The sequence below is a fragment of the Rhamphochromis longiceps genome, linkage group LG19 (genome assembly GCF_057381845.1).
Source record: "Rhamphochromis longiceps isolate RC_006_pf linkage group LG19, R_longiceps_female_GT1.1, whole genome shotgun sequence".
NCBI classification, from domain to species: domain Eukaryota; kingdom Metazoa; phylum Chordata; class Actinopteri; order Cichliformes; family Cichlidae; genus Rhamphochromis; species Rhamphochromis longiceps.
The window spans coordinates 29,384,625-29,408,745 of NC_140575.1; the positions used below are offsets into that span (position 1 = coordinate 29,384,625).

The window sequence follows — 24,121 nt, forward strand, 5'->3', positions numbered from 1 at the left end:
AGATGTGCAGAATGATCCTGCTTTAGACTGGCATCCAGGTAATGATCAATAACAGGCCCTGTTGTGCGTGTGTGTGCTTGTGTGTGCGTGTGTGTGTCGTTACTGAGTTAGAAGATGTCGAAAGGCACAATCGACTGAGAGAAAACCACTTATGATCAGTTTAAACATTGTGTTAATCTATCCTCTACACTCAAAAAAATGAATGAGGTGGATTGTTCAGTGTATATTAATTATTTATTTTCATTTTACTTAAAATATATGTTTTTGTTAAGTTAACATATGTTTTTCTAATCAAGTCTACGTAATTGTGTCTATTATTCAACGTACATAATACTAATGTGTTACTTGATCGCATAACATTTAAGTCAATTAGGATCGATATACCTTGTATATCCACAAGGTGGCAGTAATGCAAAAACAGTTGTAATGAAACCGCGCAGAACAAGGTTTCACGGCTTGTGCCTGCTCATGCGCAAGACTTCAAATTTAACTGGAAAAGGCTGTTTTGGCGCCAAGCTGCTGTTTCTTTGAGAGGTAAGACCACTTTTTTCTTTGACTATGTTGTGTAGTATCTATATGTCCAGCATGGTTATATTTTGCGTTTGTCTTACAAGACATGTTATATCGTTTGCGTGTGCTTGTTTTACATTAGTTTTACTGGGTCCTGGACATGCTTATTTTGTGGACTGTGTAAGAAACATTTTTATTGTTTTTTGTTTTATTAAGGGATTAGCTACAGGGGTTCATGGGGTTATTCTTTCAAGGGGTTATTTTTCCATTTGCTTTCTTGGGATTCCTTTTCTGTAATCCGAGAGTCGGAAATATCGAATAGGATAGCAAGGATAGCATAAAGTGACATTTAAAATCCAAAAAGTCAAGGGCGAAAGCCACTGTGACACCATTGTTCTGCTCTATCAGTAATCTGTATTATGTAAAAATGGTCTGTAAATACAGCATGTTTCCTAGCGGAGTTATACATATCAATGTAGTTATAAATTACAGTTTGTGAAAGTACACACTTAATTTTTTTAATAAAATTATTCAAGACATATGAGTGGACAGACAATGGAGGTCGACAGACCTGGTGATAATTGCTTCTATAGAAAGTTTGCACATGGCAGTGTCAATCTCTTGCTTTTCTTCTGAGTAGTATTTTATTTAGTTGTAATTCAAACAATAATTTGCTTCTTGAAATTAAGTAATGAATTTCTTGTTTTACTTTATAAATCTCAGATCCTGCCTTTACCTGCTCCCTCCTATACTGATGTGGTGTATGTGGTACTGCTGAGCTTGTATGTGGTATGTGAACTGTTATACTTTTAAAAACAAAACTGTTTTATAAGTTAAGTTTTCTTTTGTGACCCATCCCATGCCCCTGTTATTTCGTCTCCACATCTGAACCATGGTAAAGGTTGCAGTTCAAGGGCCTGAGGCATGAAATTCTTTTCAGATCAGCTGTGATCAATATTTTTTGGAACTTGATAAATAACAATAAAAGCTGTAATGGCTCCATTAGCATTTTGTGTAAATGTTTGTGTTAAAATTATAGCTTTAATGAGGTCTTTCTACATTAGTTTTAGTTTGTATATGTGTACATATAGTATGTATATTTACAGTACAGTATGTTGTGTTTGTTGACATATTTTCAGGTGGAAGCAGAATATGTGAGGATTACTACTGCTGCACATGTTCCAAGGCTTTTTACACAACTTGACCAATACACTGACCAGCTCATAAAAGTCTTCAAGAAAAAAGGAGGCGTTGCAGGGAAGAAAATTAGACAAACTTTGGCCCCAGCCACACAGGTGCGTTATTCTGTTGGTAGCAAAATATTATGGCTAATAAGATCATTTTCAAATTTAAACAGCTAGTGTATGGTAGCTGCACAGTGCACTTACATTTATATTAAGCAAGACAAAGTTTGGTACTCAAAACGTTGGAAAATTTAAATTACCTAAACATATGTAAAATCTGATCCCTTGATTTAGGTTAAACCAGAAGTGAATGTTTTTATGTTATGTTTTGAATGCAAAAAAGATGATGTATTAGTTTGTCTTTACCTCCATTATGGACATATATAATGTGGTGGAAACCCTGCCCAACAGGTTAACTATTCATGTCCATGTGATGATTAGTTGGTCTTGTGTACATGTCTATCTGTGCAGTGGCTATGTCATTCATTTTGCGTATAATGTGAGTTTCTGTCATCCTAAAGTATTTCTGTTTTCTCTTCCTGTATCTCTGCCACTCTCTACAGAAGGAAACCATTGAAAAGGGGAGGGAGTGTGTCCTCAGGGCACTACCTTTTTACCTGAATGAAGACCCAAGCATCCTCTTCAAAGAATAATTGGTTGGTAATTTTAGTTTAGTTTTTTATCTGTATTAAACCAAATTTTGAATAACTAATGTTGTTGTTGTTGTAATTTGCATGGAACCTGTTTAAATGTTTTGGGAAATCTTCTTGTATACCCAAACTATTTATATTTATCGTTGAATCTGTAGTCTGAAATAGTGGCGCACTGGGGTGCATGTTCCTAATATTGTGTTTACGTCATTAAAGGGTAGCTTTGGCCCTTTTTCTTTCTTTTTTTTAAAACTGGATGCCATTTTTCTATGTTTTTGTGTCTAAGCTACAGCTGTTCAGAGGGAGCTGGAACAAATTACCCTTGCTATCTTTACCATCGAAAGAGCTGATGCCAGCACTCCTCCAGCCGATGTGGGTATAACCATCTAGTGTGTCCTGCATGACCTGGAAGACCTGGCCTCTGCATGTGCACTCTTAATGGGTGGGATATATGCACTGAATCTCAGTTAACCTCAAGACTGAAAGCTAAGAGACAATCAAAAGTATTGAGATTTAAAGGATTTAATTGAGAGATGATACTGCACCAGAAATGTTGAAGGGTGGTGTGTATATTAGCGTTCAAGGCATATTGTTATGAGGTGGAAATATGTTCATATTCATACTAAAAATAAGGGTAAGTTAGGAGGTTGATCTGATATCCCCGTGTTGGTGTTGTTCCCAGATCATCATACTAAATGTTGTTCCAGGATCAACATTGCAAGTGACCAATCAGAATGTTGTGACGTCATACTTTTGCGACTTCGGGAAAAACCGGCGTAAAACAAAAAACTGTACTTAAGCTGCGTGAAACCGCCTCTGTCCGCCGATCAACTGACCCTAACCCTAACCCTTTAATAAACAGTAAGCAGAATTGATATTGTCCTTGCAACATTGGAATTTCATAAATGCACGAATGGCTTGGAATAGAATAACGTCACAACAATGTGATTGGTCACTTGCAATGTTGAACCTGGAACAACATTTTCATGATGGTCTGGGAACAACACCAACACGAGGATATCAGATCATCCAAGTTGGGAATGCAGGATGAATGTATATTTTGTGGACTTTTAAAGACGAACAATTGTTTCCATGTTAAAATGTTTACATCTGAAGTTTTTTGCCCAAACACTGGTAAAATAAATGTTGACAGTGGCAAGTGTTAAATGGTTACTACTGTGCTGTTGCAAAAAAACTGAACGCTGACAAGCTGTTTTATTGTTAGACCATAATGTTGGCATGTTTTGTTAAAGTTTTATTTGGGATGGTGATGTAATTTTCTTTGATTGCTAATATCAGTGGACTATTTGTTGTTGTTGTTGTTGTTGTTGTTGTTACATAATATTTTTTTTTTTAAAATTGTGGCTGTTGAGGTGGACACTTCACTTTGCATTGTTAAAGGAAAGCACTTCATTGGCATTGTGTTACTGGACTGACCCTAAGCAATCATTGCAAATAGCAACTTTGCTATCCATTTTAGACACTAAAAGAAAAAAAACACTCACAGACCTTACTAGCATCACATGTGCATGACTCAAGTGTCATCTTATCAATGTGTTATGTGATCTTCAATGCGTTTTTTTTTTTTTTTTTCTTCTATTTCTGGTAGATACAGACATTTAATTTAAAGTCTTGATGTTGCATCTGTCTACATACTGTTAATTACTAACCCTAATGAGCTGTTGTGTTTTATTTTGGACTGGGTTTACACAAATGCTCACTGAATGTGTTGGCAATAAAATAAATTTTAAAAAATAAGTTGGATGTACTTAATTCATTTGTGTGGAACCTGTTGACAAAATAGATTTATGTAAAACTAATTAATAAAGCACAAGGTGGCTGAAAATATAATATTTGAATTAATCTAACTTAAATTTAACATTTTACTGCCACAAATAAGAAATGTGTTGAAGTAACTAATCTAAACTATCTAACCTGAAAATATATCATCTATGTTCATACAACATAACTTGATTTAGTTAGTCTTAAATATGTCTTGTTAATCTTAAGTAGTTTTTTTAAATTAGATGAACTAAAGATTTTTGCTTTAAACTAACACAATTCAATTTCGTGGAACCTGTTGACAAAATAATTTTAATTAAAGTCAACGTTTCATTTTTTTGAGTGTACAAACCGGCTTCATGAATTGGGACTTCAGGATTTTGTTTTGTCCCTATTAAAGCTGTCACAGTTCTTTATTAACTGTTGACATCTTTACCTCTGTGTTAGCCCTGTGATGGATTGGCAACCTTTATATAACCTTTATATAACCTACAATAACGAGAAAACCCCAACAATCATACGACCCCCTGTGTGCAAGCACTTGGCAACTGTGGCAGGGAAAAACTTTCTTTTAACAGGAAAAAAACCTCAGGCAGAACCAGGGACAGGAAAGAAAAGAGAGGAGAAGGAGGCAGAACAAAAGAAACACAAGAGCAAGAGTTTAAAATGAATTACCAATCATTAAATGCAATGATGGCGTGGAAAGTGAACTATAAGCTTTATGAAAAAGTAATGTTTTAAGCCCAATCTTAAAAGTAGAGAGCGTGTCTGTCTCCCAACTCCAAACTAGGAGCCGGAAAGCTGAAGGCTCTGCCTCTCTATCTGCTTATGGAAATCACACGTGTCTGTCAGCAACAGACAGTCTGACAGTCTGGCAGCAACATGCCCTATTCGGACAGTACAGAACTGTGAGGTCCTTAAGATAAGATGAGGCCTGATTATTCAAGACCTTGTATGTGAAGAGAAGCATATAAATTAAATTCTGGATTTAAAAGGGAGCCAATGAAGAGAAGTCTCTCTTTCTTGTCCCTCTCCCTAAGCTTGCTGCAGCATTTTAGATCAACTGAAGGCTTTTCAATGAGTTTTTAGGTCATTGTGATAATAATGAATTACAATAAACCAGCCTACAACTATTAGAGTAAATGCATGAAGTACTATTTCAGCATCACTCTGGGACAGGATGTTTCTAAGTTTAGAGATACTGTGCAGAATCAGAATCAGAAAGGGTTTTATTGCCAAATGTTGAGCAGGTTTACAACATTAGGAAATTGCTGCAGTACTTAGTGCAAACATACTGTCAGGCAACGCTTAAATAAACATAAAAATAAAAATTAAAAGTGCTAAGTAGATAGATATATACATGAATGCAGGTGGTGATCAGTGCAAAAATGGAATGATGCAGTGAACACAGCGTAGGGTCATGTGTTAGTGGTGCGAACAGTCATACGGTTATTGTTCATGTGTCCAAAAGCAGAGGGGAAGAAAATGCAACAAGGCAGTCCTACATATTTGTTTAATATGTGCGTCCTGTTCATAAATAACTGACCACACAGCAATGCCATCTATCTTGTACAAACACTGGTTAACTGGCTTATGTTTGCATTTAGCTCTAAGGCAGTGAAGAGACACAGCTTATCAATGTTTCAGTGCTTCAGACACCTTAAAGAAATTTCTGGTCACCTCGATTGACATGATGAAAGAAATGATATGTCACACATACACAAACACAACCTTTCTGTATCCACATGCAGCTGTGCAATGCTGCTGCAGCAAAAGGAAAATCTGGTTTTAAAATTCCCTTCTCCATGATCCAGCTATTTAACACTCATGTGGTTTGATGCAGTTTGTTATATGAATTTGCTTTTTGTTTGGGAAGATCTCAAAAAACACAAGCTGAGATTGATATGCTGTACTCCAAACTCATAAATATTTTTGGACAGGAGACACAGAAATAGGTGGTCTCTTCCCCTGCTTCTTCCTCCCCTTTACTCACATCCAGCTGGCAGATCCAGAGCCATATTATTTCTGCTGACCTGAGTGTGTGTGTGTGTGTGTAGTGCTGTGCTTTAATTCCATATGTGCAGATATCCATGACATTGCTCAGTCACATCATTTTAAACTGTAATATGGATCTTCTGTTTTTTATCTTTGTTCTTTCGAGGCTGTTTACATGTTGTGGACGGAAACAGAGAACACAGCGGGTGAACAAAAGCACTTCTATAAAATGAAAATGTAAACAGACATGAGGCAGGGAAAGATCACCGGGGATGTCTCCCATAGGTCTGCTTCTTCTCAGAAGCACTGAGCTGAGACTGATCTTGTTGTTGGATTGTAATCCTGTTGTTGTATATTGAATTATTTATCGACTACCACAGCATAAATACTGCTTTGTATGGACTGTATTCCTACGCTTGTTCATGCACTTCCAATTGTGAGTAAAGAGAGAATTTCCTTCTTTTCTCTCTACCACTGTAGTGACACCACTATTTGGTCTGTGTTTTTGCCCATTTGTAGATGGTTACCAGGCAACATGACATCATAATCAATCATGAATCATTCAAGTTTTTGTGGATACAAACAAGATGCTTCTGTTGTGAAATGAAAATAATGCTATGATTTTATAAGGTGATTAAAGCATAGGATAGTGTAGGTCAGAACTTTCAGAACTTAAGATGTGAGATCGAGCTTTCCTCTTACTGTCAGGGTGCTCAAACTGAGGTGTGTGGGCCTCGCTGGTGTCCTATGGGTGCAAAGTGCAACAAGAATGCACTGCTGTACATTTTGTTCATCCACAGGGAAAAGACTACAGTGGCATTTCTCCTCAGTTTCATCTCTTCCATTTCAGCTATCAAAGGACACTAAACCTTTCTAACACAAATGCAGCTGGTTTTATAAAATACACCAACCAACTCAGCAATGGTTACAAAAATATGCATATAAACTTTGATAGAAAAACTATTGCCAACACAAACCACACTAACTAGCATTTTTTTCCCTGTGCTCAATCATTGCTTGGCCCCTAAAAATGTCTAACCTGAGAACGCCTCTCAACTAAGACAATCAGGCCAGAAATATTATTTTTCTAGTTCTCTGGTTTATTATTACAAATCTTTTTCATGCCTTGCTTCATATTCCTCAGAATAGTTTAGATAATTTTTCCATATTTTGCAAGTGTTTGTATTTTTCTTTATTCCCTTCTGACCTCAGATTTGCCCTATTATTTCTATAGAAATGTATTGATTTGACTTAAAGCTGACTAAAGATAAAGCCATCTCAGCACAGTACGACATCTTGACAGGGTGACAAATTAATAGCTGTGATCCAAAGATTTGCTGGCTGGAGTTCTCTTCAACAAGAATGCCTAAGACTCACGTTCAGAGATATAAAGATATTATCAATTCTCTCTGAAGACGTGACCCCGAAGTTTGTGCTTTGAGTGCAGGGATGAACCTGAAGGAGAAATACCCTGCGCTTGTTTATCATTCTTATCATCATGTAATTAATAACAATATCTGTCAAGCCCTTACATAAAATACAGCCAAAGGTATTCTCTTAATAAATCCCACTGAGCACCTTTTCCAGAGGAGGGGTGAGATTCTCCCATGTGGGAAAGAAATAGTAAAAACAGGTGGTAAATGTTTATTTGATATATGACTTGGATATATGATATAGCAAAAATAATACCATTCACATTTTTCTCATCCAACATCTTTTCTTGAGCTTCAGGCTGTCTCAGCTATTACTGGTGACTTATTTTGGACATGTTAGCAGTTCATACAGGGCAGACAGAGAGAGAGTAGACCTTCACATCTACAGCCACTTTTGAATCACCAATTGAACCCAACAGACATGTCTTTCTAGTTAGTGAGAACGGTGACAGCCTTCTTATGGTGAGAGGACAGAATTTAAATAGTTAACACTTTTTTTCCCCATATGGATTTGTTTCTTCTTGGCCCAAATTTTTCTTTTTAGCTTCACCAATTTTTTATTCTACTGTGGAGACAATATATACATTTCTCTGGATTTAATTCCTATCTGTGCAAGCAGATGCTGTAAATGTGGTTGGAGAAATCTGTAGAAAACTGACTACAGGCCAGTGTGCGCCTGTTGTTCTTCCTGAAATCTGCTGCATGTGTTCAGCACATATGGAAAGCCCACTGGGAATAGCACAGCTTCTAGTCGCCTCGGCTCAAAGCATCAATTTGCTGTGGAATTTCCACCATTTCCTCTTGAATCAGGAACATGTCCTCATGTGTTGTAGATGTAGCCGTGAAAGCTGCCATTGTGGTTCTGACCTAAGATCTGAGTACATTGTGCATATGTATTACCAATTAAGTGCATTTCTTTTCCTCTAGTACAGTTTTAAGCAACCCACATCTGAATCGGCAACCTGAACTTCTCTGTAAAGTCAGAAATTAATCAAGCATGCATTCAACCACTAAAGCTAATTTTTCTGCTCAGGAATGCAAGTAAATAACTTTAATTTAGCATCTTAGTCAAAATAATCACAATACTGATTTATGCTTTTTTGTACATCAGTAAATTAAAAAAATCCATGGATAACAGCAATAATTATATTTTAATTAAGAATATCATTTTGATTGAACAGCTTGTGTACTTTGAACCATTACAGTATCCATCTATTTATCGATCGGACGATTTAAGATCATAGCATACAGTGGCTTGCAAAAGTATTCGGCCACCTTGAACTTTCCCACATTTTGTCACATTACAGCCACAAACATGAATCAATTTTATTGGAATTCCACGTAAAAGACCAACACAAAGTGGTGCACACGTGAGAAGTGGAACGAAAATCATACATGATTCCAAACATTTTTTACAAATAAATAACTGCAAAGTGAGGTGTGCGTAATTATTCAGCCCCCTTTGGTCTGAGTGCAGTCAGTTGCCCATAGACATTGCCTGATGAGTGCTAATGACTAAATAGAGTGCACCTGTGTGTAATCTAATGTCAGTACAAATACAGCTGCTCTGTGACGGCCTCGGAGGTTGTCTAAGAGAATATTGGGAGCAACAACACCATGAAGTCCAAAGAACACACCACACCAGACAGGTCAGGGATAAAGTTCTTGAGAAATTTAAAGCAGGCTTAGGCTACAAAAAGATTTCCCAAGCCTTGAACATCCCACAGAGCACTGTTTAAGCGATCATTCAGAAATGGAAGGAGTATGGCACAACTGTAAACCTACCAAGACAAGGCCGTCCACCTAAACTCACAGGCCCAACAAAATGTTTGGAATCGTGTATGATTTTCGTTCCACTTCTCATGTGTGCGCCACTTTGTGTTGGTCTTTCACGTGGAATTCCAATAAGATTGATTCATGTTTGTGGCTGTAATGTGACAAAATGTGGAAAAGTTCAAGGGGGCCGAATACTTTTGCAAGCCACTGTACGTGCATCACCACCTCACCAGTGCACCGCTTTTTCTTACAGGAATTGCTGTAATTCTTCGTGGCACAGACTCATCACGATGCTGGAAAACTTCCTCAGAGAATTTGGTTCATATTGACATAACTGCATCACACACTTGAATCAGATTTGTCAGCTGCACATCCATGACGTGAGTCTCTCGTTCCACCACATCCCAGAGGTGCTCTATTGGAGATCCGGTTACTATAGCAGCCACTTGAGTAAGCAAACTAATTGCCGTGTTCAGGAAACCAATTTGAAAAGATTTGAGTTTTGTGACATGGGGAGTTATCCTGCCGGAAGCAACCATCAGAAGATGGGTACACTGTGGTCTGTGGTATTGAAATAATGCTCAGTTGGTCTTAAGGGGCCCAAAGGGTGTCACGAAAATATCCCCCCCACCACCAGCAGCAATGTGAACTCATACAAGGCAGCAAGGAGATCATCCTGGCACCAACAAACCTGCGTAAAATATGTGAACAGAATCAACTGCTGTAAAAAAAGAGAGGTGAAATAAAATAAATCTAGACTATTGAACAGTTTTATAGGCTCTTCATTTCTGCCTCCTCCACTCAGCCAAACATCACACTATCACTGATTCCTTCTTATATAACTCATGGTTATAAGATTATTAATACCTCCTGCCAGCAGCTGCTTTTGAGTAAATATTTATTTGGGATTCAAGATTGCTCAAACTTTTGGGGATTAAAATGAACGCTGCACGTACCCAGAATACCTTCAAGTGTTTTGTAGCTGTCAGATTAAAGTGATGGAAAACAAGTAAATGGGTAACCAAAAAGGCAGCAATGGATGAGCAGGCTTCAGAAAAAATGCCCTCATATCTGTTCAGTTAAGAGTATCACTTGACCTCAAATAAATAAATAATTTTTTTTTTAAAAAGCGGATGCTTTCTCAAATCAGCCGTGTAAGTTTTAACATATGCGTGTTATACACAAAACATCACGAATGAGAACAAAATCTAAAAAACAGTATTTATACCATTATGCTTTATATTCCCAACATCTTTGGTGAAAGCATCAAAGACCACATCAACTGCAAAAGTTTAGCTGATCACTCAAAACAAAAGAAATTAAAAAGCTAACACACATCTGTCCTGCGTGACATGGTTCATCGGTCAGTTTTTGTGAGGGATTAATTATTCCAGTATCAATGGAGGGAAACAAATCCCATATGACCAAATAAAAACCCTTTTTGTGATGTGTTATTATTTACATACTAAAGGAAAGAAATATTCTCTTTTCCTTTTTAAACCAGTCCACTCGACCTCCAGCATCTGCTGTGGCAACAAATCGCCAGGGTGCCAAAAATTGCAGTTCCTTTAATGGCCACTTGAGGCCTTTTAATACTTGGAAGCTAAGGTGTTAATGAAGTTAAAGAAGAAATGGGTATGTTTGTAGTCTAGTACAAAAATTGTTTGTTTCTTATTGCTATTTTCCACTTTGATATAATTGTAAGATGGCAGTGTATTTTGCTAGAAAAAGGTAGAAAAAAAGGTTCTGTAAGTAAATGAAGTGTGCAAAGGAAGTATGCGAGGAAATACAATAAAGACAAAGACAAAGACAAACAGATTTTGTACAGTTCTAAAGTCAGTATTTGGTATGATCATTATTTTTGAAACCCAGCCTGATCTCTCTTTGGCAAGTTAATTTCTTTAAGCCTTCAGGAATAGTTCTGTATGTTCTTGAAGGCAGAGGTGTGGACTCGAGTCACATGACTTGGACTCGAGTCAGACTCGAGTCATTAATTTTATGACTTTAGACTTGACTTGAAAAAATGTTCTAAGACTTGTGACTTGACTTGGACTTTTACACCAATGACTTGGGACTTGAATTGGACTTGAACCGGTTTACTTGAAAAGACTTGATATTTTACCCCAAATATAAAATTTAACATGCATATTATATATATAGAGATTGAAAATGTGACGTCATTCACGGGTAGAACCGCAAAGGATTCTGGGAACTCGTGGCAAGCGGTACTAGCGCACGCAGGCTTTCAATTAAAATCAGTTATACAGCGATAAAAAGAAACACAAGAAGCCGTTGTATTATTAACTGCAATAGCCGGTCGCATGACAGCCACGGGAAGCCGACGGGTAAAGAGATCGGTTGTTATCGGATTACCTCGTTGAAGAGAAATTGTTCGAGCCATGTTTCCGAAGTAACAAAGAGGCGACGGGTGGCCTGGATTGCAGCCATTCAAAGGTCAAATATAATGTCCCAGAACCCTCCAGCTCACAGGTTAGTCTGCTCCAAGCATTTACACGAAGGTCAGTGTTTTTTAGTAGTTAATACGTCACTTTCATAACATAACTGGTGATATAGGTTACAAGCAAGTCTGGCGCTGAACAGAAATTGTCGCGCTATGCTCCTTTATTTATTGTGCATAAATAGTGAATTGTCCTGACACAATATTGTGTTTCGCTTCTGTTATTATGGTACATTGACAAAAACATATACTTTTATTCACAGGATAAAACAGGTTTTTTGTATCACTAATTGCCCAGTACGATTACAGCATACAGTATTATTGTCACTGCTGCATTTCTGTGATGCTACCAGAAATTATTTCCACTACTAATTAATTACCGTTGAGCTCAAAGGTCCTATTAATAAACGGTTAACGAATGTGTATTTATGACGACGATTTGTGAGACTGGTAAACTTATGATACGTACGATGGTCTTTCGTTCTACACGGTGCATTTCAAGGTCCTGTACCCATCCGTCGGTAAACTGTACCTGGGCTTGTTGCAGTGACCTGAAGTTACTAAACTTCATGAGTGTATGCACTCACTCCAAGAACCGTATGATTATAAATATGCATATAAATATGCTACGATGAGATAGCTGACTTCATCTAACTAGCAAATGTTGTCCAGGCTACGTTGGTGATACATTTTTTTAAATGTGTATGATATTTTTGTCATGCGATTTTAAAGCCGGTCCTACAACCGCATCCAAGAATGACATGCAGCTTATCTCAGAACTGTCGGTGAAAATTATTCTTGGAGCTAGGTTTAATTGAGCTGCATTTTAAAGAGGTGCAATTTCACAATTTGTGTATATTTTCTAAGTTCACTATTTTGTCATGTGTTGAGAAAAACACAGATTTTAAAATTACATGGTCTAACATTTACATTTAGCATAACTGCAACATTATTTTTTCGTTGTTTTTTTTTTTTAAAGACTCGAAAGGACTTGAAATTCAAAGTTTCAGACTTGTGACTTGACTCGGACTTTTACACCAGTGACTTGAGACTCGACTCTGACTTGCCTGACATTACTTGAGACTTGACTTGAGACTTGAGGATAAAGACTTGAGACTTACTTGAGACTTGCAAAACAATGACTTGGTCCCACCTCTGCTTGAAGGAGAAGAAAGTGTTCTTTGGATGCTGGCTGCTTTTTGCACTGTTCTCCGTAAGGATGTTCCCAAAAAGCTTAATCTTGAGATCAGGGCTCCGGGGAGGCCATCGTGTGCTTTTGTGTCCAGGTATGCTTTTACTGTATTGCAAGTGTTTGGGATTGTTGTCATGCTGAAAAATGAAGCTCTTGCCAATCAGATGTTTTCCAGATCCGATCTCTCTCCTGACCTCCCCTGTACACGCTGACAATGATTTGAACTAACACTTTTGGATTCATCTCTCCACGAGATTGACTGATTTTCAGTCCAGTTCTTGTGTAATTTTGCATATCTCAGCCTTTCTCCCCGTTTCCCTTCATTAAGAATTATTCCTTGAGAGCCACCCTTCCTCTGAGACCTTCTGTGATGAGGGTTTGGCAAACAGTAGATGGATTAACTGTAGCCCCAGATGCATCTCTCAGTCCTCTTTCAGGACTTTTCAGTATTTTCCCCCCAATTTCTTAAGTACACAACTTTTATTTTCTGGTCATCTGCTGTTGATATTTTTGCCACTTTTTCTCCTCTACTTGTCCAGTTTCCTGACCTTTCCTTAAACAGATACTCCACACAACGGCACAATATATCATGGTGTGCCACCGCTTTTGGCTAATAGTTATTTAGGAATCACCTTGTTGGTGCAAAAACACTATTTTATGCTGGACAAACTATTTTATCTTTGGCATTTTATCAAAGATTCCACTAAAGACGTGGGAACAAATAATGCATTTTTGTGACAGGCTGCCAAAAACAAATTGCCAAAAGATGCCATTTAAAATCGGTTCTTTGCTAAGTTGTCTGTCGTATGTAGACACTAGCCCATCCCTTGCCTTTTTATGCTCTAATCATTCATAGACCAGTGTGTGGCTTAAGAAGTGGATTAAGTATCAAAACAAAAAAACAAAGAAAAACAAAAATCATTCCTCTGAAAATGGTCAGGTACAAGGAGTGGACTGAAAATGAGAGAAAAAGCAGCAAATATTCAAAGACTTTGAGACACCTTCTGAGAATTTTTTTTTAACAACAGCTTTGAAACTCTGACTCCTTGCAAGTAAAATATAAAGAAAGGAGGCATCACTCAGGATAATTAAAGTCTAAGAATTGAACCTCTTTTTTAATCTGTGCTTGTGCTCTGAGCATTTGTATTTGACAAAAATGTTACTCTTTGATAAATTGCACATAGATTGCACAGGAAGCTTGTACGCCATACTTTCTGCACTTATTTCCATTTTCATTCTACCCTCTGACTACACTTTACCCTCATAAAAAGGAAACATGCCAAACTTTCCAGACTTCAAAGACAATAAAACAAAGGATAACTTCATAAGAATGCATTTTATATAAGTATCTTCCTTAATCCCCAAACAAGATAAGCCACTATAGCATGAGAAAAAAGTACAATACCAAATATGAATGGCTACTCTGTTGATGTCAAAATCTACATAATAGAGAATATGATCACATTTTGGGCCAAACTCAGGTTTGCATTGAATGCTGGAGTATGCACACACACACACACACACACACACACACACACACACACACACACACACACACACACACTGTAGGGATAGTGTTGACTCAGGAGAATTAGCAGTAGCAGCATCAGCAACGCCTTTGATCACTTAAATGAGATTTTTTGCTGCTTCTCTGTCCAAAAGCCAAATCGTGACGAGTGAGAAGTTTGTGAAGTGAAGAGAAGAGAAAAGCTCACTCATTCATGGTTTCATTTCCACCATTATCATCCACATCCCACCTCATGTCTCTGTTCATTGGCTAGAAAAAAATCAGATTCAACACAAATGGTTAAAAGTAGGATATATGACAGCGATAAGAAGATGTGGATGACTTTGGATAGCTGTTTCTCGCTGGTTACAGTTTTTCCTCAAACACTCATTCACTGTCCTCAAGAGAATTTATAAAAACAAAAAAACTATTCCAAGAAAGACAAACAGCTGTGTAGGAAGACTAAAAAGAGGCAAGAATAAAAAATGAGTTAATTATAGATTCATTTCAGATTTCCAGTAATCAGCAGTCTATCACAGCCGGCTCTGTTGTTGATGTTGCACACATATAAATTCCCTGTTAATTTTAACAACAGTGGCGTAATTGTAAGCAGATTTTTTTCCCTTTCTTTGTTTTCAGTCATTAAGTCACATTTTTTGTCTCCACTTTTAGGACTGCTAATAAATCCTATTTGTTCCCTTCCTTGAGACATTAGGATCACATAGCCCCCGAATTATTATTACTATGATTATTTTTTTTTTGTTTCTTTTCTAGTGATTTTTATTATCTTTTGGTTGGCATATTAATGCGGCACTACGGAGCCTCGCAGGGGACATGGGAGAAAAAAAAATTAAGTCGGACTTTTGCGTCTTAATTTTTTTTCTCCCATGTCCCCTGCGGGGCTCCGTACGGCACACATTTTATGTTGAAAATGTTAGTGGCCGTTTTGTGACGCATTACGACACTGATGATAAACACACAGCTCTTCTCTAAACATATGGATATTATTGCTTTTTATCACCTCCACATTTTGTCATCGTGGACATATTCCCTTCCGGTGGCTATCCTCCCCCGGCCAGTCAAGTTTTATGTTTATCCATTACGCCCGTTTATAGAAGTCATTGCTCATCCGAGTCAAGGATCGGAGGATAGTAAAGCCGCATGTAGAGATTTTTTATTATTATTATTATTTGTGGTATGGGGATACATTCAATTACAGGAATAGGTTTTAGAGTTTTTTGCAATAACTGATTACTCATGAATTGTGGTCTCATCTTCATCTAAGTCAGGACACAAATAGTTGTGCTCATATCTATCTAACACTCTGAGTAATGACACACACTGCAGGGAGGGGAAACTTCATTTATCCCGCACACTGCAAGGCGTTCAGGCCCTGGGGTAGCAAAGCAGTTTGATCCCCACCTCCATCAATCTTTATTGTTTCAAAGACAATTCAGTGTTTGCTAATAGTTTCTTGTTTTCCTACAAACACAATATTTTGTCACAGACCTAAAAAAGTCTGCAAAGAAGGGGAAGTGGGGGAAGCAAGAGGTTACCTACCAGAGTGTTACAGATTTGATACTGGCACATGAGCAGAGTCTGCACAGAGGAGGAGAGCATAGGTCCACAGGTAAGTATGAGGAACAGGGCACAGGGAGTTAACTGTGAGTCAAAACACTAGGGAGCCTGAATAGTAATATCACGTAAATGGTGGAACGATTTGGCAATGAATGAGCGGAAGGACCGGCTTCTTATTGCAGTGGGTGAGTAATCAGTGCGTGTGTGCGGAAACCAGGAATAGCCTCGCCTCTGGAAATACGGAGCACAAAGCGCACATGCTCACCGAGGAAGAGAAGTAGAGAAAGATGGAGCAAGAAGAGCAGGGAATAAATAGAAAAGGTGAGCTGTCACCGAGGAACCGGAACACCAGGGGCCATGACAATTGTCCCACTAGTACTGTGGAAGGTCCAGCTGGTACTTTGCAAACTGTGTTTTTATCTTAGGATTTCTTTCACCTTTGTTTGTGTTTCACACGGTCCTCTTGAAGGGAGACAAATTTATCTTATCATGGAGTAATAAACACTTGGGTCTTTAGAAATGTTTTTGGAGCCTGCGCATCATTATAATTCTTCTTCTAAGGTTTTATGAAAGTTATTGTAATTGAGGCATGGCTCAGTCCAACCAGTCTTTCTCATGACAAGTAGACATTGTCAGTAACCAGATTTTTTATGTTTTTACACTAGCCTTTGCTGCCAGTCGGAGAGAGAATTATTCAGTGTGTTCAATAGGCAGCACGCTCATACAGTATACCCGCTCCTCTGCTGCTTCTTCATTAACGAATTACCTAAATGAATAAATTACCCTCAATACAAAAAAAATCTGAATAATCTGTAATGTAATAATGTGTTTCAAATTCATATGTACTCTCGTGTCTGCCAGAAGATGACACTGATAAAAGAAGAAATTGGAGACAAGAAGCATGTGGTTACCTTGCGTACATTATGTAAGTGGCACCGCTGTTTGAAAATTCACTAACCAAGATCACTGTCTGTAGTTCAGTACTCAGTGAAATGTGAAATAAGGTCACAGTCACCTTTTCTGTACCTTTTTGTTAAAGCTGTGGATAATCAAGATTACGTTGTAACACTGATGGTGATGGCTGATTTATGAATTCTTATGTTCTTTTGCGTCTTGAGTCTTTTGATTTGCACCAAATCATAACAAGTCATTACATGGAAAACAAATGTTTAAACTGAGACATTTACAATTTAATAAAAAATATCAGCTCATTTTGAATTTTACGAACGCAACAAGTCTCAAAAATGTTGGGAGGGGGCATAAAAAGGCTGGCAAAGTAAGTGTTACTAAAAAGAAACACTTGGAAGAACCCTTTGCAACAATTTACGTTAAATGGCAACAGAAACGTGAGTGGGTATGAAAAGAGCATCATAGAGAGTTTCAGAATGATGTTTCTCAACAAAAACTTGAAGACTTTAAATATCACGTCATCTGCAGTGAATAATTATTAATTAAAAGATATTTATGTTGTGAGTGTAGACTACTAAAAAAAAAAAAAGTACGGAAATTCAGTTACTTTACATTTTGTTTATTTAACATTTTTTCATGAAAATTTAAAAACATCACAAATGTTTTTATAAAACAACTAACATGGACATCGGCACCATAAAGTGAGCATTATAAATTCTGTGTAGAACATTTATCTTTTTATAAACTCACAAAGGACGACATCAGTCCTAATTGCATCTTTCTCAAAATACACAAAAATGCAAAACAAAAAGTCAAATACTAATCACTTTTTTTTAAATAGAAATGAAAAACAATTTTTTAAAATGGGTACAAAGATGATCAGCTTCCAAATAACCAGATAAGGCAGTCAAGTATAGGAAAATTAGGTAAACTGATGGAGTTAAATCCACCCAAAGCCTGTAGTAAACTTAAAGTCCTTAAAGTGCTTCAAACAAAGTGCTCAGTAACAGAGTGCGTGTCCTAACAAACATTGCCTTATATTCCTTAAGAGCATGTAGGCAGGGGTTTCAGGGGTTTGCCGTCATCAAGCCCCATGAAGATATTTTGGACTAAGGCAAATGTGTGAACCAGCTTCCTGGGGTAGTCTAAATGCAGAGCATAGATCAAGCCAAACAATAAAGCAAATGCATTTGCAAATCTGGGAATATCACGCATCACCTAGTCGCCTTTCACCAAAACAGCCATGCTTGAGGAAGTAAAATGGACTGGACTGGGAAGCGCCGTCGGTAACCACTGTGAGAAGGGCAACTGGAGTGTCAATGAGGGTCGACTCATCCAATGCGTCCGCCTGGAATAGACACAGTATCAATGGTAAATGGCCTGTATTTGTATAGCGCTTTACACATTCAGTCATCCAGACATTCACACACATTCACACACTGGAGATGGCAGCTACATTGTAGCCACAGCCACCCTGGGGCGCACTGACAGAGGCGAGGCTGCCGGACACTGGCACCAGCGGGCCCTCTGACCACCACCAGTAGGTAACAGGTGAAGTGTCTTGCCCAAGGACACAACGACCGAGACTGTCGGAGCCAGGGCTCGAACCGGCAACCTTCTGATTACAAGGCGAACTCCCAACTCTTGAGTAAGGTTGGTTTGAGAGAATGTGACAAGCATGACCTGTAATCTAGCAAAACATTCAGCAGTGTAGTGGGTTACTTTGTAACGAGTTAGGGTACTCTACTTTTTTTGAAAAATGTACATTAACGTGTTAGCTTCTTGCATTACATAATTTGTATTTTTATTATTTTTCTAAAAAAAAAAAGTAATTTTTTATTTCATGACTTTATCTCAAAAAGAAACTAAATCTTGACTTCAGCCTGGTTTTTGGGCCACCTGCAGCATAGCCATAGTGCTGTGATACGCCTGTGCCCTGCTCCTGACCTGTGTGTGTGTGGGTTTTCTACAGAGAGGGTATTTTGTTTGTACAATTTGGTAGCTGCTAGGGTATTAAATTGTATTTAAAAAAATCCATAGCATTTTATCTTACTGGCAGAATTTAAGTAATGCAAAAATACACTTACATTACATGTCTAAAAGAATTCTGGGTCCTCCTCCCGCAGGTATACAGGAAGGGCACGAAGTACTGCAGTGCGTTTCACGTTGATATCAGGCGCCTCCTAAAAAGGGAAAAGAAAAGTTCATTTAACGCAAAGTTTTCAGGTGTCATTCTTTGGGGAGAATACATGTTTATGAAACTGCATGACATCAGACTCTACTAAATTTTGGAGACTTTTCTTTTAAGATACAACCTTTCTGTCTCTTGTGACAGAGAGTATGTTTCTTAATCATTTGACAAAAACCCTACACAGTATTTTAAAATAGTGTTCTCCAGATCAGAGCTGTGATCTATATAGAACATGGGGTTCAAAGCAAGGAAAAATTGTGTGTTTATCAGTGAAACCTTTAATTTGTGTTAATTTTATCATTATCAATATATGAAATCTTCACCTTAAGGGACTTAATGAATGGTTTCTTCAATAGATCTTTCAACTCACCTGTGTTTACTGTCTCCACCTGAAATTAATTGCAGTCTGAATTTTTTTTTCTTCTGTCTTTTTGTCTTTGGCCTTCAGCCTTGGAAGAAAAAATAAAAATATTGAAAACCTTATCAGCACACTAAATATACAACACCTTGCTATATTTCAATTGTTTTAGATAGAAGTTGCCACTGCTAGCTAAGTCACTTTTGAATGATGCTAATGAGAAGAAAAAAAAAAAAAAAACCTGCCGAACAATGAGGCTGCTGTTGTAAAAACGCCAACTTTCTTGCGTTGGCAAGGGGTCGTTAAAATATCACTAAGACCCTTTCTTTATGTGTGATTCTTCGTAAAACTGTGTTTTAATCGGTTAAAACTGTAAAACTGACGACATAATCTATGTTTGAAAAAGAGCGCGAACAACCGCGAACAACTATTCACCACCTGGGTCTGTGCTTTTTAACACAACAGCGCATTCGAAAACAAGTTATTGGCTGCAACATATTAATATACTTGCTTTTTTACGGAAAAAATAAACATAACGAAGGTTCCGTTTTACTTACAAGTTTCTCCAAATGTGTTCTCCAGTCGCTCGAGAAGGGCAGCCATATTGAACAGAATTTTCTGTCAACGTCGTTCAGGTTAGAGAGAAGACGTCATGACGTCATGACGTCCACATGCGGAGCTCGGAAAAAAACATTTACTCAAAAATCATAATTAAGAAAGCAGTATTTACTCTTAACTTCTAAGCCATGTACAATTATAACTGTTTGAATCGTTAACCGAACAGAAAAGTTTTAAGTTGTTTCAACTTTGTGAGGAATTTTAATTGTTATATCCACAAACTTTATAAGTCAGGTAGACTGTTGGGGTTTACAGTGCAGCTGTCATAGGGCGAGAGGCAGGGTACACCCTGGACAGGTTGCCAGTCTGTCGCAGGGCTAACACATAGGGACAGACAACCATTCGCACTCACATTCACACCCAGTGACAATTTGGATTTTCCAATTAACCTATCCCCACAAGCTGCATGTCTTTGGACGGTGGGAGGAAGCCGGAGTACCCGGAGGGAACCCACGCAAACACGGGGAGAACATGCAAACTCCACACAGAAAGACCCCGGCCTGGTGTTGGAATTGAACTCAGGACCTTCTTGCTGTGCGGCAACAATGCTATCCACCGTGCCACCGTGCTGCCTATTCTGTGGTCAATGATCTGAAATTTGTAACTGTTTTTCAAAAATATGGACCCTGCATTAAAGATCAGTTAAAAAGCCAGCATGTCTCATGGTATGGGGGTGCATTAGTGCCTATGAAACTGGCACTAATGCACCCCCATACCATCAGTGCTGAAGAGGTATATACCGATTTTAGACCAACATATGCTTCCAGCCAGACTATGCAGGGAAGGCCTTCCACATTTCAGCAAGACAATACGAAACCACATGCTGGACCCATTACAACAGCAGAAGAGACTGTGTACTGACCTGGCCATGTCTGCATTCCAAACCTTTCACCAAATGAAAATGTTTGATAGATCATGAAATGAAAATTTTTTTTTTATATTTTAAACATTTTATGCAAATTTTACACAGCATCCCAGCTTTTTTTGGAATTTGGGTTTTAGTACAAACTGTATCTGACAAATGTAAGGTTGCAGTTACACTATGACTTATCTTTATTTACAACCATCCTACATGCCACATAGCTTGTTTTACACTAATCTTTCATAACACAGATCCTTTATTCTTTTGATAAGTTTGTATGCATTAAAGTTTCCCCTCTCCGAAGTAGAAAAGATTTTTGCCTCGTGTTGCACAGCCAGAGCCCCGCTGGTGTGGTTAAAAGGAACCCCAGAGAAGCTGTGACGCTCCTGCATGGCTTCCAATCGATCCTATAATGGAGTTGTTTGTTGCAAATTGCAGTGGCACTAACAAGTCAGCAGGCTTATTTGACCTGTTTTTAATTATGGCAATTACACCAGATGCTAGCTCTGAATAGCAATGGGGGTCCTCCTGACCATGAAATGCACCATCCATTTTTGAGTCTGGTAAACAGGAGGTGTCTCGGGAGGAACTAAGAGAAAGAAAAAATACCCAGTGGGTAAATTTCTATATTTTATTTTAATGACAAAAAAAAAAAGTTTGCAAGTAAAGCAAAGCAGTGATGCACTCTGTCCCACATCCCACGTTTTAAAAATGACTTTTGATGTATTTTACTGAAAACAACAACAACAACAACAAAAAGAATCTCTTGTGGTCATGGTTTGGAAAGATTTGATAAGAATGTGATGAAAACCAAACGTTAATCGCAGTAGAAAAGTCTAAAAGTCTTAACCTTTCTTACCTGCTTTATTTGTAAAAGTGTGACCCACAATCCCACCTTTTACAGATGATACTGAAACAAATTTAAAATAATTAAAAGTGTCCTATAAAGAGATTAAACTTGCTGTTTTTCTGCTGCTTTAGCCATGACCATCATTACAATTGGGATTGAATATCCATTGGTTTATGCTGAGAAATTTCTAAGGTAAATGACAGAAACTGCTCGTCCATTACAGAGGAGACTCTCATACTTAGTATTAACAACACACTCAAGTTACACTGCACTCGTCAGTGTGTCTGCGTCACCTCTATCTCTCATTATTTCTTAGCTCCTTCATTATCTCACTGTCGTCTGTCTGCTATATGCGAAGCATGCTGTGTTAAATTGGGCCACAGCTTGAAGTAAAGCTTGGCCTGAGATCAGTGAAGCTGCTGGTTTGGACTCTAGCTGAAGTCAGCATGGCCCTGCCCGGGCCCCTCAGATCAGTTAGACACAGAAACTCTGCTTAATCAACTGGATGACAACTGTGAAGCTCGAGTTTCTCTCCCAGCTGTATCCCCTGCCATTAGCGAGCACTGGAAATGGAAAGAACATCATTTTATGTCTTTTATGGTACCTGAAAGTTGAAGCCTTTACTTCAAACTGTTAGGGATTTAATGGGGATGAAGTTGTTGTTGTAATCATGTGTTTCAGATAACTCAAGAGACTCTTGACATTATCACAGAGAAAAAGAAAATTTTCCTGTTTTGCATGATCTGTAATAAATCATTTATGCAGCTTTTCAGTTAAGCTACTCAGTTTTTGGGCTTCTAGATCACATGTGGTTGAAAAAGTGTCCTTAATGCAAGGAATGTCTTGGACTGTCACCTAAGACTTGAAAATAAAAGTGATTAAAGACAGCCCTGTCATCATGCAATAAAATATGAAGCCATAGTCGAACTTTTTTCCCCGCACACCAGATGTGTCAGGATTTTTCTTCTTGTCATTCGATCTAACAAGATTACAAATTACAGCGTATCTTTGAGCTCAGATGCATCAGAGGCCTGAATTTGCGTCACTTTCACGAGTCAAAACTGCCGGTAACAATTATTTTCATTGTTTATTCATTTGTTGTTTATTTTCTTGATTAATCAAGAGATTGTTTGGTAACAGGATATGTTGTCTATTAAAATAATCCTTTTGTCCTAGAAGATTTTGACATATCAACTGCAAAAGCACATGTGAAAATGATGACATTAGGTATCGCTGCCAAGTATAGTTCGTGCTGGCTCACATTCACATTGTCATGCCTGTGTGACATGTTTGAATAGCACAAAGGTTCGAAAGCTCCACTCATCCGTTCACTAAGCAAATCAGTCATTTGTTGGTACATTTGATTCAATATACACTTTAATACAAAATAATTATGAAGCACAGCAATCTCTAGTACAGGAAATTGTACCCCACTTCAGCTAACTTCATGAATGTCGGCTTTTATGTAATCATCTCATTTAACACAACAAGTTAGGCGCTAATGCTGCCAGATAATGTGATTAGATTACTTTCTGAAAGTGATGCTCAGCAGATGTGTCTTTCAGTGGCTCATGTTCTCTTTTGCCTGAGCCAGAGGTTTTCAGAAAATAATATTAATCCTACTTGAATCACATTTTAGACTTTAGCACTTCAGTCTAAACTGTAAATTCTTTCTTCCTTATCTTCTTCTGCTTTTTCTTTTTCTGCTCTTCGTTCCTTGGTAGCTATCAGTAAATAAACTGCTCCAAACAATGAAGTGAATATCTGATCATTGGTGCTGGGCTGTGAGCAAATGTCCATCTAAAGGATAAAGGACCTCATGCCACCATCATGAAGTGTGTTTTTGACAGTTTTGTCATAAACATACACGTCAGTAGCTTGGTGGAGGTTATTTGCAGTCCTCCTCTTGTTCCTCCTTGCACAAAACAGCAGGAGCCTCCTATGGCTCCTTGTATAACTGTCCATCTAATGGCATTTCCTAGTCCTGAGACTACACTAGGAGAAACAGCAAACCTTGTGACGGCATCCTGCAGGATCTGGACTTCCCCGGCTCCCTGAGTGGGCTGCAGATACTGTCTCATTTTACTAGTAGTAACTTGATTTTCTTATGCTAAGTTTGTGATAATATTAATTTCTTGTGTTATTATGTAGTTAGGGTTTAGTTGAGTTTTATTCTAGTTTTTTTTCCGTCAATGTCTCCTGTTTATGAGTCTTTCCTGTTTTATTTTGAAGAGTCCAGTGTTTCCATGTTCAGTGTGTTTTGTTTTA

The 24,121-nt window shown here is 38.0% G+C and overlaps 2 long non-coding RNA genes across 4 annotated transcripts; one reads left to right on the forward strand and one right to left on the reverse strand.

Annotated features, from left to right (window-relative positions):
* The first annotated feature begins 494 nt into the window (after window positions 1-494).
* On the forward strand, window positions 495-3,499 carry LOC146647020 (uncharacterized). 3 transcript variants are annotated; one of them, XR_014908891.1, is made up of 5 exons: window positions 495-534; window positions 1,234-1,299; window positions 1,650-1,805; window positions 2,258-2,350; window positions 2,631-3,499. It is a non-coding gene; the product is annotated as an uncharacterized LOC146647020 (long non-coding RNA). The 3 variants fall into 3 exon arrangements; XR_014908892.1 differs by lacking the exon at window positions 495-534 and adding an exon at window positions 548-690; XR_014908893.1 differs by lacking the exon at window positions 1,234-1,299.
* A 14,078-nt stretch (window positions 3,500-17,577) lies between these two features.
* Window positions 17,578-20,197, reverse strand: LOC146647021 (uncharacterized). The gene is made up of 4 exons (XR_014908800.1): window positions 20,081-20,197; window positions 19,536-19,614; window positions 19,062-19,157; window positions 17,578-18,322 (listed from the first exon to the last, which is right to left on the reverse strand). It is a non-coding gene; the product is annotated as an uncharacterized LOC146647021 (long non-coding RNA).
* Between the last annotated feature and the right edge of the window lie 3,924 nt (window positions 20,198-24,121).